Raw genomic sequence first — 26,228 nt, 5'->3', positions numbered from 1 at the left:
GCTGACAACCAATGAGCTACCAGAAGCTTAAGACCAGAGGATAATGCCTGAACCTAACGGATGCGGTTAATCAACACCAAACCAGTCTAAATGTTGTTGCAACTCACCGACCGCTCCTGCCGCCGCTGCCACGGCTGTCGGAAAGGAACCAATAACTTCCGGTGAAATTTGGACCGGATTGAGCAAGGCATCTTTTAAACCCGTAAGCAACTCAGGTAGTGCCTTGTTTGTTTATATTACGAACACGCAGCGCAGCAGGTCTAATCCTGGACATTCTCTGGCCGCCATGACAACCTGAAACATGCAGCTAAGTAGTCACTTGGCCAAAGCAAAATATTATTAAATTTAAAATAATAAGTACAGCTATAAGTCCATCAGTTAGTCAAAGAGTAGTAGCACGAACGCTACCCACGCTCTGCTACCAGTGCTGGCTGTTATTTGTAATGTTTTTCAATAATTCAGTTAATGATACAGCTGAATTAATCGAGCAATCTCCACTAAATAAATTAAGTAGCTATGGGATGGAATATCGTATATGTGTGGAGGGAAGCAACGAACTCCTCCTCCAAGTCCACCGATCGCGGCGTGCTTCACAGTGTACGTGTGTGTGTCTGTGTATACGTGCGCGCGTGTGTGTGCACATGCGTGTGTGCTGTATGGAAGCACGGCGGGGCGTGCAGAGGCGACGCCGCGGCCCGCTGCCTGTACATAAAGCAGCCAGCGGCCGGCAAAACCGCGCGCGGCGAGCACCCGTGACGTCACGCACAGTGCTGGCAGCAGCTTCATTACGGCGGCCAGCCTGCGGAATACCGCTCGGGGGAGAACAGTGTGCAGTGCGGTCTGCCCGGACAGCACACGCTGCCTGCCTGCCGTGCCTGCCACGCAACACGGCTAATGTGCACGAGGAGGCTGCGACACCGCCGTGCGCAGCGTATAACAATACCTACACTAACAGTTAATTAGTTCAAAAATTATCACGTCGCGCACTCAAAGTATGATCTTTTTGTTGCGCAACTAAAAGGTCTTCAATGTGGCGGGTATTGCTACATCAAATGATTACAGTCACTGAAGAAAATCACTTACCTTGTATTTGCAATCCAACGACGATCTCGCTCTGACTTTGGCTCGTAATTAAGAAATGTTGTCTACATCTGCATCTACATACATACTCCGCAATCCACCAAACCGGCCGGCCGATGTGGCCGTGCGGTTCTAGGCGCTACAGTCTGGAACCGCGTGACCGCTACGGTCGCAGGTTCGAATCCTGCCTCGGGCATGGATGTGTGTGATGTCCTTAGGTTAGTTAGGTTTAAGTAGTTCTAAGTTCTAGGGGAGTGATGACCACAGATGTTAAGTCCCATAGTGCTCAGAGCCATTTGAACCTTTTTTTTTTCCACCATACAGTGCGTGGTGGAGGTTATCTCGTACCACAACTAGCATCTTCTCTCCCTGTTCCACTCCCAAACAGAATGAGGGAAAAATGACTGCCTATATGCCTCTGTACGAGCCCTAACCTCTCTTATCTTATCTTTGTGGTCTTTCCGCGAAATGTAAGTTGGCGGCAGTAAAACTGTACTGCAGTCAGCGTCAGATGCTGGTTCTCTAAATTTCCTCAGTAGCGATTCACGAAAAGAACGCCTCCTTTCCTCTAGAGACTCACACCCGAGTTCCTGAAGCATTTCAGTAACGCTGGCATGATGATGAAACCTACCAGTAACAAATCTAGCAGCCCGCCTCTGAATTGCTTCTATGTCCTCCCTTTCCGACCTGATAGGGATCCCAAACGCTCGAGCAGAACTCAAGAATAGGTCGTATTAGTGTTTTATAAGCGGTCTCCTTTACAGATGAACCACATCTTCCTGAAATTCTACCAATGAACCGCAGACGACTATCCGCCTTCCCCACAACTGCCATTACATGCTTGTCCCACTTCATATCGCTCTGCAATGTTACGCTCAAGTATTTAATTGAGGTGACTGTGTCAAGAGCTACACTAATAATGGAGTATTCAAACATTACGGGATTCTTTTTCCTATTCATCTGTATTAATTTACATTTATCTATATTTAGAGCTAGCTGCCATTCTTTACACCAGTCACAAATCCAGTCCAAGTCATCTTGTATCCTCCTACAATCACTCAACGACGACACCTTCCCGTACACCACAGTCTAGGTAGCATGACTATCGCTGCTGGTGCGAAAGGCTCTCGGATGTTAATTACGCCGACTTGAAGAACTTACAGAGACAATCTTTCAGGGTTAATTTGACGATTTATATTTTTCATTGCAATGTGGTTCATACTTTTTTTTAAAAAATGGTCACTGGAAAATAATTCTGGAAACTCACTTTTAAAAAAATTCACATTTATTGAACTTTTTTTTACTTCTGCATGTTCAAAACGTTACTTCATCATACAATTTCGCAGCCGTTACTGCTCTTAGCCGCTCGCGATTAGCCGAGCAGTCGCCCGCGCGGTAGCTCAGCGTGTTCGCTCAGAGGGTTTAGCTACGCTCTGTAACAAAAAACTGAGTAAACGGATCAACGAACAACCTCAACAAGTGTCATCGCACGTCCGCAACGAACAAATTCAACGAACAATATAGAACAAAATCAGATTTAAAAAAAAAGAAAAAAAATACAGTCTAAAGCGCTGCAGTTATGGACTGTCCCGCTGGTCCCGGTGGAGGTTCGAGTCCTCCCTCAGGCATCGGTGTGTGTGTTTGTCCTTTAGTATAATTTAGATTAAGTAGTGTCTAAGCTTCGCGACTGATGACCTTAGCTGTTAAGTCCCATAACATTTCACACACATTTCAACTTTTTTTTTTTTGTCACTGCTCTTAATAAAACTCACAACATTTTCCGTTGTGCACAACTCAGACTCATCTCTTCATTTCCAGCATAAAGTCAAGACTGTTCATATTCAACACAAAAACTTCACTACTCTCTACCCTTCCGCGCCAAAAAGTCACAAACCAGCATCAAAGATAAGAATAAGTGCAAAGATATTCACACTAGATATTATACCGATTTCAACATCTCAAAATATCGACGTACATTGTAATTCTGTCAGAGACAGCAAAGGACCAGGAAGAGCAGTTGAACGGAATGGACAATGTCTTGAAACGAGGATATAAGATGAACATCAACAAAAGCAAAACGAGGATAATGGAATGTAGTCGAATTAAATCGGGTGATGCTGAGGTAATTAGATTAGGAAATGAGACACTTAAAGTAGTAAAAGAGTTTTGCTATTTGGAGAGCAAAATAACTGATGATAGTCGAAGTAGAGAGGATATAAAATGCAGATTGGCAATGCCAAGGAAATAATTTCTGAAGAAGAGAAATTTGTTAACATCGAGTTTAGATTCAAACGTCAGGAAGTCGTTTCTGAAAGTATTTGTATGGAGTGTAGCCATGTATGGAAGTGAAACGTGGACGATAAATAGCTTACACAAGAAGAGAATAGAAGCTTTCGAAATCTGGTGCTACAGAAGAATGCTGAAGATTAGATGGGTAGATCACATAACTAATGAGGAGGTATTGAATAGAATTGGAGAGAAGATAAATTTATGGCATAACTTGACTAGAGGAAGGGATCGGTTGGTAGGGCATACTCTGAGGCATCAAGGGATCACCAATTTAGTATTGGAGGGCAGCGTGGAGGGTAAAAATCGTAGAGGGAGACCAAGGGATGAGTACACTAAACAGATTCAGAAGGAGGTAGGTTGCAGTAGGTACTGGGAGATGAAGAAGCTTGCACAGGATAGAGTATCATGGAGAGCTGAATCAAACCAGTCTGTGGAATGAAGACCACAACAACAAAACATATAAAAATGAAACCAAATTTGAATAGAGTGAAAAATATGAGACATTACATAGAAAGATGTTCATTAATCTACGGTATCGAAAAATTGGGTTGGCGGGTGGTAATGGTTTCGCAAATAAATAACCATTACAAGCGTCACAGACGTTTGGGGAAGTTTCGGCTTTTATCCTTCGACCAGTCTCATAGAAACTTCCAGCTAACAAATACGCAAGTCCTTTCGTCGTTGGCTGGTGCTACTGACAAGGAGAGTATGCGAGTGCCATAACCCGATTTTCCAGAACCATCACTCAGTGGAAGAGGAGCAAATATAAGCGAGTAAATACTCAACCGTTTCTGAGAAAAGACATACCAACTTCATAGGCAATAATTCATATATACGGACAACTACTTCGCATCGTATTTGTGCAGCATGTAGTATAATGTCAGCTACAGATTATTGCAGCTTACTCATTGAAAATCGTTTCAATAAAGACATGTTGCTGCTCAATAATACATCGTCTGACGTGACAGTCTTCGCCATTCCACTTTCGCAACAACTTCGATGGAAAGAAGCCTGCTGCCACATCTTTGCACTGGCGTTTGTCCTCACCTTGGCAACCACTAGTTCGACTATCGACTTTACAACAACTTCAGTGGAAAGAAGCCTGCTGCCTCATGTTTGCAACGGCGTCCAACTTCACCATAGCAACCAGTGGTTCCAAATGGTTCACTAACAGGCCTTAACAGGGCATCCCATGTACTGCCAAACCGAAGTTCCTTTTTCCTACGTATTTAAATATTATTTAACGCTTCTTAATTGACAATAGCTGTTTAATAAGCTAATTTTAGTGTTTATTTATTTTTAATTCTTGACAATGTTCTTTTAACTAAGAAATTTTAAGTTGTAATTCGACTTATAACTCATTAGTTAGTAATGGCATCATGCAGTCAGAAGTGGGTGGAGCCTCTATTATATATAGTAAATAGTGCACTGGTTTCTCCAGTAGTGATTCTCCAACAGAAAGAGGTTCCCACTTAATGGTAATTCTTCGTTTTATAGCTTTATAACTTTATGTATTTTCTTTAATGTATATAGCCCTCTAATTAAGGCTTTGTACACAACTTGTAGGTCTGAAAATGACTACAGTAGTGGTCGAAAGCGGTCGCCTTGATAAATAAATCGTGATCAAGACTGTTTTAATAGTAAAAATTTGTAAGACATTGATCACTGCCTTTCCCGTAATATATACAAAAGTAATTCATACAATTATGTTGAGCTATTATAATAAACATGTTACTGAGTTGCTCGTACAATTATGTTGAGCTATCTTTGCTGTATAATTTGCTAGTCTTGGAAACAAACGAATCATCAACGTGACATACTTTGCATATTTCCACTTGACAGTGTGTTATGGAATAATTTTCTGGAGTAGTTCAACACTTAGAAAGAAATTAATGATCACACAAAAGCGAGCTATAACAATAATACGTGTTGTTCAGCTGTAGTCATGCAGACGTTTTAACAGTATGCAGGGTGATTAAACTTAATGTTAAATTTTCAAACCGCGCCGGCCGGGGTGGCCCATCAGTTCTAGGCGCTACAGTGTGGCACCCCGCCCGACCGCTACGGTCGCAGGTTCAAATTCTGCCTCGGTCGTGGATGTGTGTGATGTCCTTAGGTTAGTTAGGTTTAAGTAGTTCTACTAAGGGACTGATGACCTCAGAAGTTAAGTCCCATAGTGCTCAGAGCCATTTGAACCATATTTTCAAACCGCTGTAGAAATAACACCACTAGTCAGAATGACGTCAAATTGCGACGGAATATTAGCGGAAAAGGGGGAAAACGTATTGCAGAAGAAAAATAAATAGTTACAAAATTTTGCAATATATGGCGCTGTAAGCATCATAATTTAATAGAGGTGGACTACAAATAACAAGTGAATCATACAACAATGCCCAAGGTGTACGTTTGACAGTAAACAAACTGTACTACTAAGCGTCCATGGGTGTACAGGTGTGATACTGTTAATTACATAAGCCCATACACCACAGCAGGGTCAATCACATCGGATAGGAAAAATCGTTTTTAATTCTCCCGAGGCCAACAACCACATAAAAAGCATAAATCACATCGGTTTTTAATTGCCCTGTGACCAAAAATCACATAAAAAGCATCAATCAAAATCAAATCGGATTATTAATTTCCGTGTGACCGACGCAGAATATGTTCAAAATGTTATCCATCGTTTTCTGCAACAAGTTGAAATCGAGAAATAGCATGTTTCACAACTGATCGAAGTGTTTCCGGGCTCACATACTGAATGTGTTGCCAATGCGGGCATTCAATGCAGCAAAGTTTGCAATCGCAACAATGAACACATCATCTTGCAGATAGCCCCACAGCCAGAAGTCACACGACTTAAGATCAGGTGATCGGGACGGCCAGGCTGTAGGGGAATGGTGGCTGATAATGCTAGCATTTCAGAAATGGCGCTCTAGCATCTGCTTAACTGGATTTGCGATGTGCGGAGGTGCGCCATCTTGCATAAAAATGATCCATCCACACATCCACGCTGTTGGAGAGCTGGAATGACGTGGTTGCGCAAAAGACACTCATAGCGCTTACCAGTGACGGTACAGGTAACAGGACCGGAAGCACCTGTCTCTTCGAAAATATATGGCCCTGTGATAAATGATGCCGTAAACCCGCAACACACACTGACCTTTTCAGGATGAAGTGGTACTGGTTGACTTGCGTGTGAACTTTTCGTAGCCCATATTCGACAATTTTGTTCATTGACGTATCCTGTTAGATGGAAGTGGGCTTCATCTGTCCACGGACAATCATTGTCCACTTCCACGCGAGCAAGAAATTCTCTTTCTGGCAGGTCAACTGCAACCAACTAGTGCACATGGGTAATTTTTAATGGATACAAAGAGGGACGTTTCGTAGAATTTTACGCACCGTGCTCACGGGTATGTCCAATGTTCGGGCAATTCTCCGCGCACTACACGTTTGCACTCCACAACTAGTCTCCTCCTGCATTGCTGTGGCCACTGCTTCCACTGACGGCGAAACAATTCGTTTCCTGTCCGCAGCTCGTGGTCGTGCGGTAGCGTTCTCGCTTCCCGCGACCGGGTTCCCGGGTTCGATTCCCGGCGGGGTCAGGGATTTGCTCTGCATCGTGATGACTGGGTGTTGTGTGATGTCCTTAGGTTAGTAAGGTTTAAGTAGTTCTAAGTTCTAGGGGACTGATGACCATAGATGTTAAGTCCCATAGTGCTCAGAGCCATTTGAACCATTTTTTAAAAATTCGTTTCCTTCCCCTACCAGGTTGCATTCCAAAAGAACCCGTCTTTCCGAATTTCCTAGTCATTTTCTACAGACCCATGGCAGTCATCGGACCAACGCCTTTTTTCAAACTCTTCGGTGTATGGAACTTGTGCAGAGCGACGAGTGCACAGTAATGGTTCAAATGGCTCTGAGCACTATGGGACTCAACTGCTGAGGTCATTAGTCCCCTAGAACTTAGAACTAGTTAAACCTAACTAACCTAAGGACATCACAAACATCCATGCCCGAGGCAGGATTCGAACCTGCGACCGTAGCGGTCTTGCGGTTCCAGACTGCAGCGCCTTTAACCTCACGGCCACTTCGGCCGGCAGTGCACAGTAATCATTCTTGTAATACAGCTTTACAAGCAGAGCGTGATCCTGCATTGAGACAGTCGTGGCGAATTTCGCAGACGCGAAAGGAGGAAAAGCCGTGTACCCGGCGTGTTTATACTAACTTTAGTGGGCCGTGAGCATGACAGGTGTTTTCGTTTACCCATTCTGACACATACAGAACCATCTATTTAGCAATTTTCAAAGTACTTTTTTTTCTGTCATATGTTTTCCCTCTTCACCAATAACATTCCGTTGCAATTTGACGCCATTCCGACCATCTTTTTGAAAGTATAACTTTAATTGCAATCACCCTATATATACTCGCTAATGAAATTCGTCATAAGAAATCGATCATAAGTTCAGATGGTCAATGATGTCAGTACCTACAATACTAGAGGAAAAATGAAGTTTGTTACTCACTGTTAACGCCGTTGTCAGTGGCTTCGAAAGGAGTTCAAAATGCAGCAACAAAATTCTTTGATAATTTGTCCAGAACAACAAGAACTCTTAGAGGTAGCCAGTTATTCAAGGCTGATCTATGGAATTAGGTGAATGGTAATGTAACTCACAGTGAAATGGACCCTAGTGGGAAAGAACTGATGTGCCTACCGTCCACCACTGAGTATCAAGCACATAGCAGAAATGCGGTAGCTAGTCGCATGTGCTTGGTTAGGTGGTGTACAGCAGAACATTCTAAAAACGTTTTCATGACTGCTATTAAATCAGTATTATAAGTGTGACTGACTTGATGACATTCTAGCGATATATCAATGAAAAATCGTCTTACCTAATAAAACAATAAAATGATGGACCGAAATTCAAATAGTATAAAAGACCGGCCGGCCGGAGTGGCCGTGCGGTTCTAGGCGCTACAGTCTGGAGCCGCGTGACCGCTACGGTCGCAGGTTCGAATCCTGCCTCGGGCATGGATGTGTCTGATGTCCTTAGGTTAGTTAGGTTTAAGTAGTTTTAAGTTCTAGGGGACCGATGACCTCACAAGTTAAGTCCCATAGTGCTCAGAGCCATTTGAACCATTTGATAAATACAGTGGTAAACTTCCCACGTTACCAACAAGCTGTTTAATATGCTTTTCCATACTGTTGAATACGTGCGTACCCATGTATTTAACTTATTTGTGTACTAATGTCTTTCTATAGTTTGTTTTGTGGTGTTAGATTTATATTTGTTGGTTTTACTGTTCGTTTGGAAAATAGAAGTCTTCCTAACGACAAAGGACATGGAAAAGTTTTAAAGATAAAAATGTTTTTGAACAGATCTCTGGGAAATGTGGTAGTACTAACGTAACACAGATCTTCTTACATACTTCTGTCTTCTGAAAATATTATCCGCCAAAGTTGGGTTTCTTCATAATATTATTCTGCATTTTATAAGTAAATGAAATATATTAGTGTATGTTGAAATCACCAGCAGCCTACATATAGAAAATGTTTCTGAAGCAAGGCATATCATTAATTCTAGCGCGTGATTTTCCCAATATTGTTTGCGATTATTCTGTTATTCAAGAAACTTTAGGATTTCTTCTTCGTGCGTTTCAGTGTTTGAGCACACTACTTTAACAGCTTTTGTATGTTATATGAGTAGTATCGAATTGTGTGCACTGAGTCTTGGAGAGTCTCAGTGGTAATCCACCTCCCTTGAACCGTGTACTGGCTTTCTCTAATATTTCACTTGCTGTCTCCTATGTAAGAGGACTTGTGCTGCGTCTGGTAGTGCAATGAACCGTGAATTTATATTTTGAAAATATTTTCTTAAAGAATTTACTTTATTTACTAGCGATTCCTCAAGAACATTAACACATTTAATCACACTATGTGAGCGTGGAAGTAGTTGCCAGGAAGTAACTGATGGAAAATGAAATCACTTTTAACAAATGTGAATTTTATTCCTAAAAGCCTTTTCAAAAACAGATTTAAAATTATAAGCAGAAAAGCACCCTCGAAATATCAAGTTACAATTTTATTTGGAGGCAGACAGAGCAATATTAACAGTATGAGCCTTGGGGCTGAGAAGCTTGCTTGCTCCCTTTCAACACGGCCGTACTCATGACCGCTCACAACAACCTCTGAAAGAGTACACTGGTGCAAATCTGCAACACACCAGATTACTTTAAACAAAAAAATTTTTAACAACTCACACAAACACGTAAACTATGCACCCCGTAAGAGGGATGGAAATGGTACAACACTCAAATTATTTGCCACCGAAAGTGCAATTTAGTTTTTCTTTTAAAGAACTCTTACGATGGAAGGGTGGCAACCTTATAACCTAAAATGACTATTTAAATAAAACCTATAAAATGCAGACTTACGTGAAATGTACAACTTGCTCTACATTACAAATACACCACCTCTCAAGAAGATAGGCAAGAAAAAAACATATTTCAAGGATTCGGCCTTTAAGCAATAAATTAGTTAACACCGAATCCGACAAACATGACAGAGGCAGCTATTAACGTACGGAAGCCCGTCAGACAGACAGACAGACAGACAGACACTAACTGCCTAACAAATGTGGACGAGAGACAGACGAGCAAGCTGGGGACGAGACACTGACCAAGAAAACAAGTGGAATTTAACATGTAAATGAAACAACATATCAGCAATCACTTAACTTCTAATAAACGGCGATGTCTGGTGATGACCTGGCGCAGCACCCGCAAAACGCTCTCCCGAACCGTCCTCTGCCAGCCGCTTCAATGGACGCAGGAAGGCGCGCCGATCTCCCGTCTCATGGCGTCGCAGCTCGCACCGGCCAGCCCGATTTCGTAGGTTGAGTCCTATTGCTCTCGTGTCGGCCGCGAAGCCACTACTCCTCGCTATACGGCGCATGCACCGACGCTCAAGACGGACAAGGCATCTTGTGTCTCAATGCACGACCGGACTTAAAGGTCGATCCGAACGACAGACATCCTGGCACTCCAGACGGCACACCGACATTGGCTCAGCGATACATTCGGTCTGACCCGCCACTGCAGAGGAAACATGCCCTCAGGCTACCCGACATCCCTGCCCCGGGGAAGAGACCGAACAACCGATCGATCCAATCGCCAATGTCCAGTGCCTGAACAAACTCGAACAGACTGGCGGCCTAACACATACTAGCACTCCGGAAGACAGACACTGACTGCCCCACACTGACCCGGCTGACCAACTGACCGACTCGCCGAGCTCATAGCGGCCCTTAAATGCACGTGAAACGGCAACTTTTCCCCTTTCCTACCAGAGGGAGACACCAAAGCTGCGATTGCCACAGCGGCTCCACCGCCAGAAACGTAAGGCGACTGCTTTACACTACGCGCTGCGGCGGGCCCTTCAAAACAGCAAATTTTTTTTACCACGGCTCAACCTCATCCCCACAAACTAGAACCCGGGGGGTGATATCCCGAAATGAACTAACTAGCAGCTTCTAAAAGGCACAAGACAATGGCCACGAATGGCCGCAAGCGATACACTCGGTCGGACCCACGCTTCAGAGGAAAGACGCCCTCAGGCTACCTCGACATCCCTGCCCCGGGAAGAGACCGACCTAAGACCTACAAGACGACCAATTCACAGCCACTGCTAAGCCAGCAACGATAATAGCGAGATACCCGCTCGGACTTCGACTATGCAGAGGAAACATGTCCCAGGCAGTCCGGCGTGTTTCACAGTGTACGTGTGTGTGTCTGTGTATACGTGCGCGCGTGTGTGTGCACATGCGCGTGTGCTGTATGCAAGCACGGTGGAGCGTGCAGAGGCGACGCCGCGGCCCGCTGCCTGTACATAAAGCAGCCAGCGGCCGGCAAAACCGCGCGCGGCGAGCACCCGTGACGTCACGCACAGTGCTGGCAGCAGCTTCATTACGGCGGCCAGCCTGCGGAATACCGCTCGGGGGAGAACAGTGTGCAGTGCGGTCTGCCCGGACAGCACACGCTGCCTGCCTGCCGTGCCTGCCACGCAACACGGCTAATGTGCACGAGGAGGCCGCGACACCGCCGTGCGCAGCGTATAACAATACCTCCACTAACAGTTAATTAGTTCAAAAATTATCACGTCGCGCACTCAAAGTATGATCTTTTTGTTGCGCAACTAGAAGGTCTTCAATGTGGCGGGTATTGCTACATCAAATGATTACAGTCACTGAAGAAAATCACTTACCTTGTATTTGCAATCCAACGACGATCTCGCTCTGGGTTTGGCTCGTAATTAAGAAATGTTGTCTACATCTGCATCTACATACATACTCCGCAATCCACCAAACCGGCCGGCCGGTGTGGCCGTGCGGTTCTAGGCGCTACAGTCTGGAACCGCGTGACCGCTGCGGTCGCAGGTTCGAATCCTGCCTCGGGCATGGATGTGTGCGATGTCCTCAGGTTAGTTAGGTTTAAGTAGTTCTAAGTTCTAGGGGACTGATGACCACAGATGTTAAGTCCCATAGTGCTCAGAGCCATTTGAACCATTTTTTTTTCCACCAGACGGTGCGTGGTGGAGGCTATCTCGTACCGCAACTAGCATCTTCTCTCCCTGTTCCACTCCCAAACAGAATGAGGGAAAAATGACTGCCTATATGCCTCTGTACGAGCCCTAACCTCTCTTATCTTATCTTTGTGGTCTTTCCGCGAAATGTAAGTTGGCGGCAGTAAAACTGTACTGCAGTCAGCGTCAGATGCTGGTTCTCTAAATTTCCTCAGTAGCGATTCACGAAAAGAACGCCTCCTTTCCTCTAGAGACTCACACCCGAGTTCCTGAAGCATTTCAGTAACGCTGGCATGATGATGAAACCTACCAGTAACAAATCTAGCAGCCCGCCTCTGAATTGCTTCTATGTCCTCCCTTTCCGACCTGATAGGGATCCCAAACGCTCGAGCAGAACTCGAGAATAGGTCGTATTAGTGTTTTATAAGCGGTCTCCTTTACAGATGAACCACATCTTCCTGAAATTCTACCAATGAACCGCAGACGACTATCCGCCTTCCCCACAACTGCCATTACATGCTTGTCCCACTTCATATCGCTCTGCAATGTTACGCTCAAGTATTTAATTGACGTGACTGTGTCAAGAGCTACACTAATAATGGAGTATTCAAACATTACGGGATTCTTTTTCCTATTCATCTGCATTAATTTACATTTATCTATATTTAGAGCTAGCTGCCATTCTTTACACCAGTCACAAATCCTGTCCAAGTCATCTTGCATCCTCCTACAATCACTCAACGACGAGACCTTCCCGTACACCACAGTCTAGGTAGCATGACTATCGCTGCTGGTGCGAAAGGCTCTCAGATGTTAATTACGCCGACTTGAAGAACTTACAGAGACAATCTTTCAGGGTTAATTTGACGATTTATATTTTTCATTGCAATGTGGTTCATACTTTTTTTTAAAAAATGGTCACTGGAAAATAATTCTGGAAACTCACTTTTAAAAAAATTCACATTTATTGAACTTTTTTTTACTTCTGCATGTTCAAAACGTTACTTCATCATACAATTTCGCAGCCGTTACTGCTCTTAGCCGCTCGCGATTAGCCGAGCAGTCGCCCGCGCGGTAGCTCAGCGTGTTCGCTCAGAGGGTTTAGCTACGCTCTGTAACAAAAAACTGAGTAAACGGATCAACGAACAACCTCAACAAGTGTCATCGCACGTCCGCAACGAACAAATTCAACGAACAATATAGAACAAAATCAGATTTAAAAAAAAAGAAAAAAAATACAGTCTAAAGCGCTGCAGTTATGGACTGTCCCGCTGGTCCCGGTGGAGGTTCGAGTCCTCCCTCAGGCATCGGTGTGTGTGTTTGTCCTTTAGTATAATTTAGATTAAGTAGTGTCTAAGCTTCGCGACTGATGACCTTAGCTGTTAAGTCCCATAACATTTCACACACATTTCAACTTTTTTTTTTTTGTCACTGCTCTTAATAAAACTCACAACATTTTCCGTTGTGCACAACTCAGACTCATCTCTTCATTTCCAGCATAAAGTCAAGACTGTTCATATTCAACACAAAAACTTCACTACTCTCTACCCTTCCGCGCCAAAAAGTCACAAACCAGCATCAAAGATAAGAATAAGTGCAAAGATATTCACACTAGATATTATACCGATTTCAACATCTCAAAATATCGACGTACATTGTAATTCTGTCAGAGACAGCAAAGGACCAGGAAGAGCAGTTGAACGGAATGGACAATGTCTTGAAACGAGGATATAAGATGAACATCAACAAAAGCAAAACGAGGATAATGGAATGTAGTCGAATTAAATCGGGTGATGCTGAGGTAATTAGATTAGGAAATGAGACACTTAAAGTAGTAAAAGAGTTTTGCTATTTGGAGAGCAAAATAACTGATGATAGTCGAAGTAGAGAGGATATAAAATGCAGATTGGCAATGCCAAGGAAATAATTTCTGAAGAAGAGAAATTTGTTAACATCGAGTTTAGATTCAAACGTCAGGAAGTCGTTTCTGAAAGTATTTGTATGGAGTGTAGCCATGTATGGAAGTGAAACGTGGACGATAAATAGCTTACACAAGAAGAGAATAGAAGCTTTCGAAATCTGGTGCTACAGAAGAATGCTGAAGATTAGATGGGTAGATCACATAACTAATGAGGAGGTATTGAATAGAATTGGAGAGAAGATAAATTTATGGCATAACTTGACTACAGGAAGGGATCGGTTGGTAGGGCATACTCTGAGGCATCAAGGGATCACCAATTTAGTATTGGAGGGCAGCGTGGAGGGTAAAAATCGTAGAGGGAGACCAAGGGATGAGTACACTAAACAGATTCAGAAGGAGGTAGGTTGCAGTAGGTACTGGGAGATGAAGAAGCTTGCACAGGATAGAGTATCATGGAGAGCTGAATCAAACCAGTCTGTGGAATGAAGACCACAACAACAAAACATATAAAAATGAAACCAAATTTGAATAGAGTGAAAAATATGAGACATTACATAGAAAGATGTTCATTAATCTACGGTATCGAAAAATTGGGTTGGCGGGTGGTAATGGTTTCGCAAATAAATAACCATTACAAGCGTCACAGACGTTTGGGGAAGTTTCGGCTTTTATCCTTCGACCAGTCTCATAGAAACTTCCAGCTAACAAATACGCAAGTCCTTTCGTCGTTGGCTGGTGCTACTGACAAGGAGAGTATGCGAGTGCCATAACCCGATTTTCCAGAACCATCACTCAGTGGAAGAGGAGCAAATATAAGCGAGTAAATACTCAACCGTTTCTGAGAAAAGACATACCAACTTCATAGGCAATAATTCATATATACGGACAACTACTTCGCATCGTATTTGTGCAGCATGTAGTATAATGTCAGCTACAGATTATTGCAGCTTACTCATTGAAAATCGTTTCAATAAAGACATGTTGCTGCTCAATAATACATCGTCTGACGTGACAGTCTTCGCCATTCCACTTTCGCAACAACTTCGATGGAAAGAAGCCTGCTGCCACATCTTTGCACTGGCGTTTGTCCTCACCTTGGCAACCACTAGTTCGACTATCGACTTTACAACAACTTCAGTGGAAAGAAGCCTGCTGCCTCATGTTTGCAACGGCGTCCAACTTCACCATAGCAACCAGTGGTTCCAAATGGTTCACTAACAGGCCTTAACAGGGCATCCCATGTACTGCCAAACCGAAGTTCCTTTTTCCTACGTATTTAAATATTATTTAACGCTTCTTAATTGACAATAGCTGTTTAATAAGCTAATTTTAGTGTTTATTTATTTTTAATTCTTGACAATGTTCTTTTAACTAAGAAATTTTAAGTTGTAATTCGACTTATAACTCATTAGTTAGTAATGGCATCATGCAGTCAGAAGTGGGTGGAGCCTCTATTATATATAGTAAATAGTGCACTGGTTTCTCCAGTAGTGATTCTCCAACAGAAAGAGGTTCCCACTTAATGGTAATTCTTCGTTTTATAGCTTTATAACTTTATGTATTTTCTTTAATGTATATAGCCCTCTAATTAAGGCTTTGTACACAACTTGTAGGTCTGAAAATGACTACAGTAGTGGTCGAAAGCGGTCGCCTTGATAAATAAATCGTGATCAAGACTGTTTTAATAGTAAAAATTTGTAAGACATTGATCACTGCCTTTCCCGTAATATATACAAAAGTAATTCATACAATTATGTTGAGCTATTATAATAAACATGTTACTGAGTTGCTCGTACAATTATGTTGAGCTATCTTTGCTGTATAATTTGCTAGTCTTGGAAACAAACGAATCATCAACGTGACATACTTTGCATATTTCCACTTGACAGTGTGTTATGGAATAATTTTCTGGAGTAGTTCAACACTTAGAAAGAAATTAATGATCACACAAAAGCGAGCTATAACAATAATACGTGTTGTTCAGCTGTAGTCATGCAGACGTTTTAACAGTATGCAGGGTGATTAAACTTAATGTTAAATTTTCAAACCGCGCCGGCCGGGGTGGCCCATCAGTTCTAGGCGCTACAGTGTGGCACCCCGCCCGACCGCTACGGTCGCAGGTTCAAATTCTGCCTCGGTCGTGGATGTGTGTGATGTCCTTAGGTTAGTTAGGTTTAAGTAGTTCTACTAAGGGACTGATGACCTCAGAAGTTAAGTCCCATAGTGCTCAGAGCCATTTGAACCATATTTTCAAACCGCTGTAGAAATAACACCACTAGTCAGAATGACGTCAAATTGCGACGGAATATTAGCGGAAAAGGGGGAAAACGTATTGCAGAAGAAAAATAAATAGTTACAAAATTTTGCAATATATGGCGCTGTAAGCATCATAATTTAATAGAGGTGGACTACAAATAACAAGTGAATCATACAACAATGCCCAAGGTGTACGTTTGACAGTAAACAAACTGTACTACTAAGCGTCCATGGGTGTACAGGTGTGATACTGTTAATTACATAAGCCCATACACCACAGCAGGGTCAATCACATCGGATAGGAAAAATCGTTTTTAATTCTCCCGAGGCCAACAACCACATAAAAAGCATAAATCACATCGGTTTTTAATTGCCCTGTGACCAAAAATCACATAAAAAGCATCAATCAAAATCAAATCGGATTATTAATTTCCGTGTGACCGACGCAGAATATGTTCAAAATGTTATCCATCGTTTTCTGCAACAAGTTGAAATCGAGAAATAGCATGTTTCACAACTGATCGAAGTGTTTCCGGGCTCACATACTGAATGTGTTGCCAATGCGGGCATTCAATGCAGCAAAGTTTGCAATCGCAACAATGAACACAACATCTTGCAGATAGCCCCACAGCCAGAAGTCACACGACTTAAGATCAGGTGATCGGGACGGCCAGGCTGTAGGGGAATGGTGGCTGATAATGCTAGCATTTCAGAAATGGCGCTCTAGCATCTGCTTAACTGGATTTGCGATGTGCGGAGGTGCGCCATCTTGCATAAAAATGATCCATCCACACATCCACGCTGTTGGAGAGCTGGAATGACGTGGTTGCGCAAAAGACACTCATAGCGCTTACCAGTGACGGTACAGGTAACAGGACCGGAAGCACCTGTCTCTTCGAAAATATATGGCCCTGTGATAAATGATGCCGTAAACCCGCAACACACACTGACCTTTTCAGGATGAAGTGGTACTGGTTGACTTGCGTGTGAACTTTTCGTAGCCCATATTCGACAATTTTGTTCATTGACGTATCCTGTTAGATGGAAGTGGGCTTCATCTGTCCACGGACAATCATTGTCCACTTCCACGCGAGCAAGAAATTCTCTTTCTGGCAGGTCAACTGCAACCAACTAGTGCACATGGGTAATTTTTAATGGATACAAAGAGGGACGTTTCGTAGAATTTTACGCACCGTGCTCACGGGTATGTCCAATGTTCGGGCAATTCTCCGCGCACTACACGTTTGCACTCCACAACTAGTCTCCTCCTGCATTGCTGTGGCCACTGCTTCCACTGACGGCGAAACAATTCGTTTCCTGTCCGCAGCTCGTGGTCGTGCGGTAGCGTTCTCGCTTCCCGCGACCGGGTTCCCGGGTTCGATTCCCGGCGGGGTCAGGGATTTGCTCTGCATCGTGATGACTGGGTGTTGTGTGATGTCCTTAGGTTAGTAAGGTTTAAGTAGTTCTAAGTTCTAGGGGACTGATGACCATAGATGTTAAGTCCCATAGTGCTCAGAGCCACTTGAACCATTTTTTTAAAATTCGTTTCCTTCCCCTACCAGGTTGCATTCCAAAAGAACCCGTCTTTCCGAATTTCCTAGTCATTTTCTACAGACCCATGGCAGTCATCGGACCAACGCCTTTTTTCAAACTCTTCGGTGTATGGAACTTGTGCAGAGCGACGAGTGCACAGTAATGGTTCAAATGGCTCTGAGCACTATGGGACTCAACTGCTGAGGTCATTAGTCCCCTAGAACTTAGAACTAGTTAAACCTAACTAACCTAAGGACATCACAAACATCCATGCCCGAGGCAGGATTCGAACCTGCGACCGTAGCGGTCTTGCGGTTCCAGACTGCAGCGCCTTTAACCTCACGGCCACTTCGGCCGGCAGTGCACAGTAATCATTCTTGTAATACAGCTTTACAAGCAGAGCGTGATCCTGCATTGAGACAGTCGTGGCGAATTTCGCAGACGCGAAAGGAGGAAAAGCCGTGTACCCGGCGTGTTTATACTAACTTTAGTGGGCCGTGAGCATGACAGGTGTTTTCGTTTACCCATTCTGACACATACAGAACCATCTATTTAGCAATTTTCAAAGTACTTTTTTTTCTGTCATATGTTTTCCCTCTTCACCAATAACATTCCGTTGCAATTTGACGCCATTCCGACCATCTTTTTGAAAGTATAACTTTAATTGCAATCACCCTATATATACTCGCTAATGAAATTCGTCATAAGAAATCGATCATAAGTTCAGATGGTCAATGATGTCAGTACCTACAATACTAGAGGAAAAATGAAGTTTGTTACTCACTGTTAACGCCGTTGTCAGTGGCTTCGAAAGGAGTTCAAAATGCAGCAACAAAATTCTTTGATAATTTGTCCAGAACAACAAGAACTCTTAGAGGTAGCCAGTTATTCAAGGCTGATCTATGGAATTAGGTGAATGGTAATGTAACTCACAGTGAAATGGACCCTAGTGGGAAAGAACTGATGTGCCTACCGTCCACCACTGAGTATCAAGCACATAGCAGAAATGCGGTAGCTAGTCGCATGTGCTTGGTTAGGTGGTGTACAGCAGAACATTCTAAAAACGTTTTCATGACTGCTATTAAATCAGTATTATAAGTGTGACTGACTTGATGACATTCTAGCGATATATCAATGAAAAATCGTCTTACCTAATAAAACAATAAAATGATGGACCGAAATTCAAATAGTATAAAAGACCGGCCGGCCGGAGTGGCCGTGCGGTTCTAGGCGCTACAGTCTGGAGCCGCGTGACCGCTACGGTCGCAGGTTCGAATCCTGCCTCGGGCATGGATGTGTCTGATGTCCTTAGGTTAGTTAGGTTTAAGTAGTTTTAAGTTCTAGGGGACCGATGACCACAGCACTTAGGTTCCGTAGTGCTCAGAGCCATTTGAACCATAAATGACCGTGTAATCAGGTGCTGACATAACGTCGCTATGGCACACTGAATGAACTTGAATGTGTTAGTCGAGAATGATTAATTCTAGGTGTGAGATCCTGAAGTACAAAGAATGAGATTAACTTTACTGTTCAACTAGAAATCAGTAAAGTAATACCCCTTTACTGCCAAATTATTACAATTTTGCATATTGATTGTAATAACAATTGTGTCTAAATGCCATACGCTAAATAAATAAATAAAACTGGACCTGTACCTTTAGTCAGTCACTCTTGAGCAGATCCTAGAAAACTAAATAAACATCGTACTCCGAAGTTAAATACATTTCCCAAAAGCGCTTTGGAAATTCACAAAATGACACATGTTACTGACGTTAAGTTGTAGTGCAACAACAGTAGCGTATTTCCTGAAGATAGGACACGGTCCGGCTTTCCTGCAGACGAACTTCTACATCTACGTTATTACTCTGTTATTCACAATAAAGTGCCTGGCAACGGGTTCAATGGACCACCTTCATGGTGTCTCTCTACCGTTCCACTCTCGAACGACGCTAGGGAAAAACGAGCACTGAATTTTTCTGTGCGAGCGGCCCCTGATTTCTCTTATTTTATCGTGATGATAATTCCTCCCTATGCAGGTGGATGCCAACAGAAGTTTTTCGTAATCGGAGGAGAAAACTGGTGATTGACATTTCATCAGAAGATCCCGTCGTAACGAAAAACGCCTATTTTTTAATGACTGCCACTCCAATTCACGTATCATATCTGTGGCACTATCTTCCCTATTTCGCGATAATACAAAACGAGCTACTCTTCTTCTTTGAACTTTTTCGATTTGATCCGTCGGTCCCACCTGATGCGGATCTCACACCGAACAGCAATACTACAGTATAGGGCCGACAAGCGTGGTGTAAGCAGTCTCTTTAGTAGACCTGTTGCACCTTCTAAGTGTTCTGCCAATGAATCGCAGTCTTTGGTTTACCCTACCCACAACATTATCTATGTGATCGTTACAATTTAGGTTATTTGTAATTGTAATCTTCAAGTATTTAGTTGAATTTACAGTCTTCAGATTTGTGTGCCTTATCGCGTATTCGAAATTTAGCGGATTTCTCTTAGTACTCATGTGAATAACTGCACACTTTTCTTTATTCAGGCTCAATTGCCACTTTTCGTACCATACAGATATCTTACCTAAATCGTTTTGCAATTCTATTTCGTCATCTGATGACTTTACAAGACGGTAAATGACAGCATCATCGGCAAACAATCTAAGTCAGCTACTCAGATTGTCTCCTACGTCGTTAATATAGATCAGGAACAATAGAGGGCCTATGACACTTCCTTGGGGAAAACTGGATATTACTTCTGTTTTACTCGATGACTTTCCGTCTATTACTACGAACTGTGACCTTTCTGACAAGAAATCACGAATCCAGTCGCACAACTGAGGCGATATTCCATAGGCACGCAGTTTGGTTAGAAGGCGCTTGTGGGGATCGGTGTCGAAAGACTTCTCGAAATCTAAAAATATGGAATCAGTTTGACATCCACTGCCGATACATTTTCACAGCACAGAACAGCACAGCATTTTCTTTCTCTCAGTCGATTTCAACAGGAAATCTGTACCTTGTTATTTACAAAAAAGAAAAAAAATGCAGGTAAGACCCTCCTAACCTTTGTTAGAGTAGCGTGTAAAGAACTGAAGTAAATCGATTAAGAACTTTTCGAAATTTTTGCTAATTACGTTTCCTCTTTATGATTAAAAAAATGTGGTCTGTGGCCGTTCAACTGTTTATTAGGGTATCGTGTACACATTTGAAGTAAGTCGCTCAAGAGGTTTTAGAGATTTTTGCTAACGACATTTCGCTTTCATATAGTTCATGTTTTGCATTTCTCTGCAAATAAAAGTGAAATAATTGTCACAACAAGGAAGAAGAATAGGCCAAATGTGGATATAACTTGTGGAGGGGAAAAACTACAAGTGGTAGAGAACTTCAAGTACCTGGGAAGCATGATTGAAAGTAAGTGGGGAAACGCAATGGAAATAAATGAAAGGTGCAGAAAAGCAGGGCAGTTTTTCAAATGCATTAGGGGGCTTATTTGGAGCAAGGAGGTGCCACAGAAATCCAAGGGAATTATATACCGAACCTACTTTGTCCCCATATTGGCATACGGAAGTGAGACATGGGTAATGCACAAAAGCGACAAAAGTAGAATACAGGCTAGTGAAATGAAGTTCCAGAGGAGCAGGTTGAGTGTAACAAGACGAGACAGATTGCGAAATGTGTATGTGAGGGAAAGACTAAAGGAGGAACCAGTACAGGACAGGATAGAAAAATCAAGACTGCAGTAGTATGGACACATGAAGAGAATGGATGAGGGAAGAATTCCAAAGAGGATGTTTGATCTGCAACTGGAGGGGAAGAGGCCCAGAGGAAGACCAAGAGATAGATGGGTGAAGGGAGTGAAGGAATGTGTGACGAGAAGAGGAGAGAACTGGACGAAGGTGGAAGAGGGGGAATGGTGGAAAAACAGAACACGATGGAGAGGCTTGTGTTCCCGACAGACCCAACCAGTGGCTGGAAACTGTCCAAGATGATGATGATGATGATAGTTCATGTTTATTTATATACGATACATATTAAAAATATGTGCCCCATTTTCGTACGAACGTTTATTAGAGTGTCGTGTAAAAGTCTGAAGTAAATCAGTCAAGAACTTTCGTGAACTTTTCTGACAACATTTCCCTTTTATATGCTATGTATCTGAATTTCTTTGTATACCGCACATAATTAAAATACAGCTTATGCTAGAACATCGTTTAAATGTCTGAAGGAAATCGGTAAAAAACGTTTTGAGATTTGTGCTAACAACTTTTCCCCAATATTTATATATGTTGATCTACCATATATATTAAAAATATGTGGCCTCAGTCCGTCCAACTATTTAGTAGCGTATTGCGTACAAAATTTGAAGTAAATTGGCCAAGCACTATTCAAGATTTTTGCTGTTAATGTTTCTCCTCTATACAGTATACAGGTATTAATATATATGGATTGAAAATATATAGTCTACGTTCGTCCGAACCTGTATTGTTGAAATAAATCGCTCACGAACTTCTCGAGATTTTTGGTAACAACCTAAAACAATGGATTCTCTTTAAATCGTAACACAGATTTTGTTTATATTTTTGTATACCATAAATACCGGAAAAGTATTAAGTGTATGTACGTCCGAAGGTTATTACAGCATATGTGTAAAAGTTCGAAGTAAATCTGTTGAGAACTATTCGAGACTTTTGATAGTAAAATTTCCCTTTACATAGTACACGTGTCTTAATATAAGATACATATTACAAAAATATGTAGCCTACGTCCGTCTTAACCTTTATCAGAGTATTGTATGAAAGTCTGAAGTCAATCGCTTATGAAATTTTCGAAATTTTTAGTAACAACTTTTTATACCGATTTGTCTTCATGTACTAGTAAAGATTTTGTAATCAATGTCATTAAATTGAAATATTACAAATACGTCTTGCTGAACATAAATGTTTCAATGCATCTTTATGTAACTTTGCTATAAGCGAGCCTCATTCGACTACCGAAACTGGACATTTGAGCCCTGGAGTGTGTGACGAGGGATGCTATTATTTTTTATGTGACTACGTTCTCTCTTCTGAGAGGATACGGATGATGTATTTAAATTAGTGTGTCAACATATGTTTGAACTTCAGAGATTAGTAGGGCTGGGAGTTTTACGATAGGACATAAATATTTCGGTAACGCTGCCGTGTTCCTTAAATATCCATAAATGCTTGTCATAAAAAAAAAAAATGGGTCACTGTAATTTTTAGGCCATATTTACACATATATGGTCATGTTTGTCTAATAGTGCATACTTAAGTAAGCAAATGGTCATATTCATTAAATTTTCACTCCTTCAAGTAGGATAGAACTTTTGTCACGCAATTTCTTTCTGCCATGTTACATTTTCAGAAATGTGCATCTCATTTTGTTCTTTGGAAAATAGCAGATGTAACCTTCCTTCCCTGTTCCATTTGAATTCGCAATATGGGGTTCACTCTCCGGCAACAACTGAATTTGTTTGACCTATTATTGTTACTATATGAGCCATTATGAAACCTGTACTGCAGACAAGATTCCCATTATGTTCTTGAATCTTGTAGAAGTCTGAAGTGTGTGCAGTATAGTTCAGAAAAATGCTTAAAGTCAAACAAAGTATTCAAGTAAAATTACAACAGTTCCTATGCCAATATGGTGAGAAAACATTTTCAACTGTTGGTAGAATTTTGTATTGCAAACTGTGAGACGTAATAGTAACAGCGGAGCAGTTATTTAACGTTCAGCAACATGTAGTAACAGAAAAAATAGAAAAAAAAACTCAACGGCTAGAAAACTGAAAAATACTTCATCAGATGTCCTAGGGGAATCCTGCAAATTTTAGTCACCATTCTGCGAAGAATTTTTTACTGTTTCCTTTGTACTGACATCACTTTAAATAAACTGAATCACCAAAATTTCGTGAATTGTTCGAAGAAATTCATATTCAAATACCTTTCTAGTTCTTCCACACTGAGAAAGGAGTGCGTCAGTGGAAACCACGAAAAGTAATGCAACAAATCGAACAACAGGAGATAAATGAAAGAAATAGGTATCACTTGATGCGACCACAGACCCTATGGGAAGGTATATTGGAAATGTCATTGTGGGAACTTTGTGGGAAGATTGTCCAGGTGGAAAATCTGTAATAAAATGTGAACATTTACGAAAAGTAATTTTTCCACCATTAGTAGATTGTTTGACAAATTTGTGGGGTCGTATTGCCCGTAGGCGTTAAGTAATACGATGTACCACTCTTCGTAAGGGATGCTGCGCCCTATATGTTGAAAGCTGCCGATTCACTGAAACCATTACACAGTAAAATTGTTCATGTGACTTGTTTAAGCTCGCACGTTATACAGAACTACAGAAGAGATTTGTAGTAAATTCACTGATCTTGACAAATATACAGGGTACATGAACCTAACATTTTTGAAAGCCCCTCCATTACTTCCGTTTCTGTGCGGCCTTACTCAAATTGTAGGTATAATTTTACTATGATGGGATGCGACATTGCATTTGGTCCATATACCACCAGAATATGTGTGCAAATTAGACCTGTTGTCCACAGGAATCGTACTCTTCTACGTTCTTCAACTGTGGAGTACATTTCCAGTTGCCACACCATTTCACTTCCACAGTACGGTGCAACTGTTGTCTGTAGTGGGGGAGACGTCAGTCTGTCCGTGATCATGCTCTCACATTTTTATTCCTATTTAAATAATGCTTTGCATACGTCATCTTCATTCTTTCTGTTCACACGATATTTGCATTCCTTGATCAAATTGTTTACAGGCGTTACTAGGCGAGTTGTCAGGGGCAGCGACGGACTCACGTTACAGCTCTATTTTGATACTGCGATTACCTGTCATTGCTTGAATTTTCAAACCTACTGTATCTTGTTAGTTTCGGCTCACGGGAATCTCCAACTTCGGGGAAGTAACAGCCTTTCCCATAGGGCAAGTGCGCTAACAGCGTTTCAGAAACAGAGTACTCTGTTCCAGCGGGAGTAAACAGCCTAATCCGGGGCCCTGGGAGGGCAGTGGGCATCCGCTGTACTTGCGGTCTCTTGCGTTCTGCCCACACAATGCAGAACGGGAAGCTTCAGAGTATGGAGAGGCGGGAGCCTCTTAAGTTCCTAACCTGCCACAGGTCTGGACCACCAGTTCCTGAAATTACCCTTTCGTCCTGTTGCTGGACAGCACTCCAAAATTATGATATATTGTCACAGCAGCGTCTGAGAAATTTCCCACTTCAGTTTTCTGTGCGAAGAATTGCCCACAAATACCTAAATTTATAAAAATCCCAAAATACTTGCCCTTCTACGAGAATGTGGTTTCAGGCCATCCCGGGCGTTCTAGCATCTAAATTCTTGGTAGGAGAGCGATTCCAGTCGCCTCAATGGAGAGACACTTAAGCCGTTTCAGTGATTAGGTGAATAAAGGGCGCCTGAACGAGGCTGGAAGTGAAGTGAAAGGTGTTTGTGTAAGGAGACTGACGGAGACTTCGCCATGGGTGCTACTCTCAGGACCTCCGCTATTCTGATGAACGGATTTGGACTTCGACCTTGCGCCGAGACTTACAAGAGGAGGCCAACACGTTTGCTTCAGGGATTTACTTCAGACTTTGCACACATTCAGTAGGCCATTAAGAAAACATATTGTGCAGGTAGTAAAGTGCTCTACTCTGGAAATCCAGAGAAAATCGCAAAAGACGTTTTACTCGTCTATGTAAGTGATGTATGTGTGCGAAGACGATGGCCGTAAGAAATCATTATGGTCAAGTGATCAGCATTCGCCTTGGCCACACGACATTTCATTTCAATAAATGTATGCTATTTGCAAACCAAACTCTCTGATTCATTTATTTATTCCACCGTTAAACTGCCAACGTCCTCTAACCGTAAACACAAAAGTCAGGCCAGTTGATGACATGAGGACATAAATTAACGTTTCCCGTAAGCATCACAGCCATATTGATAATCACTCTTAATAACTCACGGGGATGTGTTACCGCTTTCAGACCTGCGAGGCTAGTATTGGCGATAACATTTATTTGCCTGTCGACGGAGTTTGTAGCTAATCAACCGAGCGAGGTGTGGCAGCGGTTAACACACTGGACTCGTATTCGGGAGGGTGACAGTTCAAACCCACGTCCGGCCATCCTGATTTAGGATCCCCGTGATTTCCATATATCACTTCGGGCAAATGCCGGGATGGTTCCTTTGAAAGGGCACCACCGACTTCCCTCCCCATCCCTCCCTTATCCGAACTTGTCCTCCGTCTCTAATGATCTTTTTGTCGACGGGACGTTAAACACTAATGTCCGCTTCCTCCTTGTAACTAGCTGCTGGTTGTATTTCCAGACAACATCCGACCTCTGGCAGTACCGCATAAGAGCATGTGGAATGATTTCAAAGCGATAGTATCGAACGCAGTTGAGAGATTCATGCCACATAAATTAATAAGTGATGGTACTGGTCCTCCATGGTACAGAAAACGGATCAGATCGCTGTTGCAGAAGCAACGAAAAAAGCACGCGAAACACA

At 42.4% G+C, this 26,228-nt stretch overlaps 1 pseudogene; it reads right to left on the bottom strand.

Moving 5' to 3' along the window:
- Positions 1-231: 231 nt before the first annotated feature.
- The window catches only part of LOC124711529, a 196,057-nt pseudogene continuing 170,060 nt past the window's right edge, over positions 232-26,228 (bottom strand).

The sequence above is a fragment of the Schistocerca piceifrons genome, chromosome 8 (genome assembly GCF_021461385.2).
Source record: "Schistocerca piceifrons isolate TAMUIC-IGC-003096 chromosome 8, iqSchPice1.1, whole genome shotgun sequence".
Classification (NCBI taxonomy): domain Eukaryota; kingdom Metazoa; phylum Arthropoda; class Insecta; order Orthoptera; family Acrididae; genus Schistocerca; species Schistocerca piceifrons.
Note: the sequence above shows the minus strand (reverse complement) of the source record. Positions and strands in the feature narration are given on the sequence as shown.